Source organism: Notothenia coriiceps, unplaced genomic scaffold (genome assembly GCF_000735185.1).
Source record: "Notothenia coriiceps isolate Sejong01 unplaced genomic scaffold, NC01 NC01_scaffold00002396, whole genome shotgun sequence".
Classification (NCBI taxonomy): Eukaryota; Metazoa; Chordata; class Actinopteri; order Perciformes; family Nototheniidae; genus Notothenia; species Notothenia coriiceps.
This window is the reverse complement of record NW_011335097.1, coordinates 6,424-12,692: the sequence shown is the minus strand read 5'-3', so window position 1 is coordinate 12,692 and position 6,269 is coordinate 6,424. Positions and strand designations below refer to the sequence as shown.

Here is a 6,269-nt window from a genome sequence, read left to right as displayed (position 1 = left end):
AAGAGTAATAACAGCACCGAGGTTATCATTTACTGGACCGCTCGCTTCCCTCAGCCGATGAAGCCCTGGTTTTAAAAAAAAGTCAATAAAATGCTCTGTGCCTCGAACACGCACAATCTCCTCGTGCTGCTATAGAAAGAGAGGCTTTCTGAGAGTTCAGATAAGAGGGAGTAAGAGAGGGAAGGCGGGTGAGGTAGGGAGGGGTGACGGGTTGAGAAGAGATAAGCTGCATAGTGAAGCCAACATGCCAATAAAACAACGGAGTGCCGAGTTTATGTGCTGTATAGGTGTTGTGTGTGTGTGTGTGTGTGTGTGTGCGTGTTACCTGTTGATGAGGGGGAAGATGGACACCACCAGGTAAACGGAGGGATACCACTTCAACGGTTTGATCTCCTCGGCCAAGGAAACCTGGAGGAGAGAAAAGTGACTGCTGAGAAACGTGATACTCACATCAACACCCTTGTGTCTCTCCCCACACACACACACACACACACACACACACACACACACACACACACACACACACACACACACACACACACACACACACACACACACACACACACACACACACCTCTCTCTCACACACACACACACACACACACACACACACACACACACACACACACACACACACACACACACACACACACACAGGGACTTAACTGGAAGATCGGTGCACTGAGGCAAACAACAAAGGCCAATTAAACCCTAATAAAATATTAACCTGCTGATAATACGCAATATCCACACAGTTATGAGGAGAAACGGGGATTCCAATTAAACTGGTAGCCAATACTAATGCCGTAATGTGAAGGGGGGGGGATGGATTCAATATCTGGTGGACGAGCGGGCAGGAAGACGGAGAGATGCGGCAGCAGCAGCAGCTCTAAGCCGAGGAGGGGGAGTGCTTTTACAAGCCGTTATCTAATTCCCCGGGGAGGAGGACTCTTGCGCCCGGAAGAGGCTGAGAAGCGCGGCCCCTGGATCGATTTTCCGTGCTGTGCTGTTTTTCCACCCCTCCTCCTCCTCCTCCCCCCCTAGGCTAGAGCGCAGGAGCAGCGCAAAGCCTCCCTCCCTCCCTCTCTTTCTCTCTCTCTCTCTCTCGCTCTAACACATAAAGTGGAGGCCAGGAGGCAGGCCCACGAGCTCTGGTCTCTACCCCCACATGCTGGAAATTAATTACTCACCAGAAAGACCCCGAGGCGTGCAAGCTCTAACGCAGGCCTTTTAAACAATTCAAATGAAAATCACGAGAGCTCCCCGGAGGTATTTCTTCATTTGTGTGTGTGTATGTGTGCACGCACGTTGAATATGTTGACAATAAGAGCCACATTTTCACCGTGTAACGTACCCTGGCTGTATGTGAACAGAACTCGGTCGTGTTTCCACATCACAGCCGGTTACAGCATAAACCCAAAGGGAAGCATTAGGCTTAGCCCTATTAATGTTTATCATGATGGGGAGCTCTGACATCACCGGACATGTTGAGCTCTGCCTATTGTCATCTTAAGTGTGTGTGTGTGTGTGTGTGTGTGTGTGTGTGTGTGTGTGTGTGTGTGTGTGTGTGTGTGTGTGTGTGTGTGTGTGTGTGTGTGTGTGTGGGGGATGATTGTGTCATTGGAACAGAGGAAAAGGGCAAGCCGCGAGCCTGAAGGATGCTAAGTGGAAAAGGAGATTTGTGGGTGTGTGAGCCACTGCAGAAATTGTGTTTTAGAGAATGCATGGAACCAGTATCTCAGATGAAAGTTCGGTGAGGTGTAGAGGCAGGCATTTGAGGAATTTCAATGCCCAAGAGACAGGATGTGGAAAAGGAGGAGGAGGAGGAGGAGGAGGAGCGCGGCTAAAGAGCCTGGTGTTTTTAATCACAGTCCTCCCGTGTCAGAGGCCCCGGCGCTGCTCGGGAAGCAGAGGGGAATGAAACCGTAATTATGTGCGGCGGGCACTGCGGTCCCAACGTTAATGACGCAAGCTAGATTACAGACGGTTATCGGGAGCAACCCATCCCCTTTACCACCCACTGTACTACTCACCCTCACTCGCGGAGGAAAGATACTCTAAGAATAACAGCATCAGGTTTCATCGTCAAATTCAAGGACTTTTCAAACTACGTATTCTTTGAGTGAAAATGACAGACCAGTGATCATCATAAGGGGTTTTCTCATGGTTCATTTGGATTTATACAGAAACATTTTTTAAATGACCAATTTGACCAAAAAGAGGCTTTACAATTCTACCCATACGGAGGATGTAATGAATGAAGTCGTTTAGGAAAGAGATTAAGAGTATATTGGTAAATTGTATTTTGAGAAATAAGTAATTATATGCGTTCATATAATTGTTTTGACAACTGCTGTATCGAGCTTTAAAAATGTTTTCTTTTTTTGTATTGTCTTTGCATTTTTGCCTTTATTGATTGCAAAGCTGGAGATAGGCAGAAAACCAGGGAAGAGAGGGGAGAACATGCAGCAAACAAATAAATAAAAGGGGTAGTGGTCTGCATTAATGACTCATTCTAAGCATGCATTCGCTCTGCCTGGTGTGCTGCAGGCACCCCCCTCTATCTCAATTTTTAAACTTAATGAAAAAAGCATCCTCCTGTTCAATTTCCCAAATTGGGATCAATAAAGTACCATCTCATCTCATCTTATCTTGCCTTCATTAAATGTTTTCTACGTCTAATACAAGCTGAGCAGTTTTCTTTTTCTCCAATATCCATTTTTAAGCCAACATGGACAAGAAGTCCTTTAGACAGCTAAGCAAACTCAGGGATGAGCTTTGGTCAAATTGAAAGCTATAAAATGGCATAATTGGCGAGATTGTTCTGGCTGGAACTAAAATGCCCTATTTGAATTATTTTCCATAATCCTTTCTTAAAATACCTTAAATACACAATTTCTTTTTCTAAAAATCGATTTTCAGGGACGGTTAAAACCCAAAAGCAACCTGTCAAGCAACCAGAAGTACTGCTGAGGACTCCAAACAACACATACCTGACAGCTGGGAAGTGGATCTCTACAAAAGGAGTTGTATGTGTTTTGTCAAAGCCACATGTCGTTTTGGAGAGCCCTTAGGAGACAAACCCAACTGTCCTTGCAGCTTACTCAGAGTAAAGAAGTACTTCAGGATGTTGGTGACATATAAAAAGTGAAATCTGGCACATTAATGACACACACATGCAGAGGCAGCACTCACCAAGAATCAAGGCTACACACACACACACACACACACACACACACACACACACACACACACACACACGAGGGGGATGGTGCCGGGCTGAGTCAGAGAGAGAGATAAAAACAGGATCGAGAATGGCGTACGCAGAAAACCACATGTGTGACCACACAAAACATGAGAAGCGTAGATATGTGTGTGTGTGTGTGTGTGTGTGTGTGTCCGGCATCCATGTGTACAGTAACAGAGAACATGTGAGGCGCAGAAGGAGGGAGATGTGGCGAAGTGAATAGAAATAACCAGAGCCAGCGGTCTTCAGAAACCCAGCAGGAATCGCTTTCTCTAGTTTACACCTGCTGCTAAACACACACACACACACACACACACACACACACACACACACACACACACACACACACACACACACACACACACACACACACACACAAGTAGACACCTCGCATTGTGACTCAAGGCAAAGCTTGTGTGGATCAGTAAACAAACACCCTGGGAAGATAACGAACAAGCAGCTCGCTGTTTACTCTTTGTTGCTACCCGACGGGACTGAGCTGCTGTGTGAGCAGTTGTGCAAATGTCTTTAAAGGTGTGTGTGCGGCCTGACTTAAACACCCTCTCCTGAATATCCCCCTCGCTGACCTGCGCTGCTGCAAGACCTCATGGTGTGTGTTTGTGTTGTCATGCATGACCGCAAACAAATTGCCCGGGACACACAGAGATGTGTCACAATCATGTGACTGACGGACCTGATAACTGCCAACACAAGTTATGGACGTCATTACTCCGGGGACACACACACACACACACACACACACACACACACACACACACACACACACACACACACACACACACACACACGAGCCAGGGCTCGCTGGCTTGGCAAGCACAATCGGGGAGGCTGTTGTTGTTGTTTTAAAGCATCGCAGCGCGTGCATAAACTCTCATAAATATTCATGCCCATGAACCTGGCCTGCTGCTTTATTCATGCTGGGTATGAGTACAAGAGTGAGAGAGATGGAGGGAGGGAGGAAGAGAGGGAAAATGAAAGAGAGGGGGGGAAAGAAAGAGAGCACAAAGCAAAAAGGCAGGGAGGAAAACAGAGGAAAACAAGGTGAGCTACTGGGAAAGAGATATACGAGGAAACGGAGAGTGTGATAGAAACCACTGCTGACTTATTTACACTCTGTGCAACACATAGCAATTAGCCCACATGAGCAGAGAGTGGGTGTGTGAATGTTGCTGACACACATTCATGCACACACACGTCACTTGTGAGGGCTACGCCAGTTCAGTGTGCAGTAATTACATCTGCCACTTAGGGGCAGCATCTACATAACCTTAACCCTAACCCTAACCTGCCCCCCCCCCCTCCCAAACACACACCTCTCCCTGCGGGGTGGAGGTGTAACACTAGAGCAAGGGAAGGAGGGGTGAGGTAACCTAAAGCAAGACTGCACCTTTTCAACTGTTCCTCAGTAAGGCTGTGACTCTGATCACCTCTGTGGAGGGTGCTCGGTGGATTGCAGCGCTTTACATTTTAATTATTGGTCGTCTCCATATTCATGCACCATGCGTGGGCGGGTAAGGGTGAGGTGTCTTTCTGGAGGACACTTGAACAAGATGTCTGTAGAATAGCCAGATAAAGACTTAAAGAGGAAATACTTTCCAGAACCAGAAAGAATTGGATTATTTATTTAAACATGTTTTCCAGCTATTTAGTACTGCGCTTCCATAAAGTGTACGGACCTATGTGAGACACATTTCAAACAGCAGAGGCCGAGAGAACTTGACATTTAGTCCAAAGTACGGGTCAAACCCTCTGTAACCTACATTTACCAAATGCGACCCATAACATATTTTTGTTAGACCCTCTCTGACCCGTGTTGACACACTGAGTCTCCCTGACCTTTAGCTGCCAGCACTCTTTGTCACAATGGCGTCTGACAATTTCTAGAACTTTCTGAAAGTTTAACATTCACACCATGATAAGCCAGCTGTGTGGAGGTGAGGAAGTTCTCTCTCAGGCGTCCATTTTTAATCCTTTCACAACTTTTTCTGTTTTCCGATTATTTCTTTCCTCATGTCCTGTTACTCAATCTGACTTCTTTAGGTATTCATATATTTGGCCGGTAACTTTTTTAGTTCCCTTGTGTTTCAGTAAGGTCAGGAGCAAAACAGACAAGCTCCAAAATTTAAACACGTACGCATACTCACGCACCCACATTTAAATAAACATGCACAGGCACACACACACACAGTGGGAAGCGTAGGTATCACAAGGTCAGATTGCTCCCCGCTGTTTGACACCTAACAGCGTGCGAGCATAAAAGCTAATCCCACACACACACTAATCCTCACGCTCGTGTGTATGCGTGTGCATGCCTTGAGTGTGTGTTGATACATCTGACAATGGGACAAAGCTTTACCTTTCGTCTCTCTCTCTCCGGGTTGAAGGTTCCCAACCATGACTGCATCTGTGCATAAAAGACACAAAATGGGAAGAAAAGGTGAGGGCACTTACTTTGGCCAACAACAACAACAACAAGAAGCAGAATAGAAATATGATCATTTTAATATGTTGTTTTTTCCTACAGAGTTTCCTGAGGTCTAGAGGCGAACAGATATGACATTGGCTATCACTCCAATGCTGAATCCCTCCACCTTATTACACATCCCTGCAAGAGTTTCCTAATTCACAGCAGAGTGCAGAGCTTAGATGCAGAGGGGAGCACTTAGACAGCTCCCAGCATCTCACAAAAAGAGGGTATTGATCAGCTTCAGCGCACACAATGTGACATGAGGAAGAAGATGAAAAGGCAAAAGGGTGCGGAGAAAAGAGAGACCTTTTTTGAAGAAGTGTTAAAGAAAAAGGAAAAAGTGGAGCAAACATGGCAGATCTGAGATCTCCGGAGAGAACGTGGGAACACTTTTCGCTCTTCCTCTGTCTCCTCTCTCAGGGGAATGCAGGGAAAATGTCAACAGCCACGCGCAGGGAAATAGACACACACTCACACGCACGGTCACACCCGTGCACAAGACTAGGACTGGTAATGGTGGGATAGGGGCGGGGG

At 46.4% G+C, this 6,269-nt stretch overlaps 1 long non-coding RNA gene across 1 annotated transcript in view; it reads right to left on the bottom strand.

Annotated features, from left to right (window-relative positions):
* Positions 1 to 316: 316 nt before the first annotated feature.
* LOC104967327 (uncharacterized) overlaps positions 317 to 6,269 on the bottom strand; it is an 8,232-nt gene continuing 2,279 nt past the window's right edge. The window contains exons 2-3 of the long non-coding RNA XR_800732.1: positions 5,625 to 5,672; positions 317 to 408 (exon numbers count right to left, since the gene is read on the bottom strand). This is a non-coding gene — a long non-coding RNA (uncharacterized lncRNA). The remainder of the gene's footprint in view (positions 409 to 5,624; positions 5,673 to 6,269) is intronic.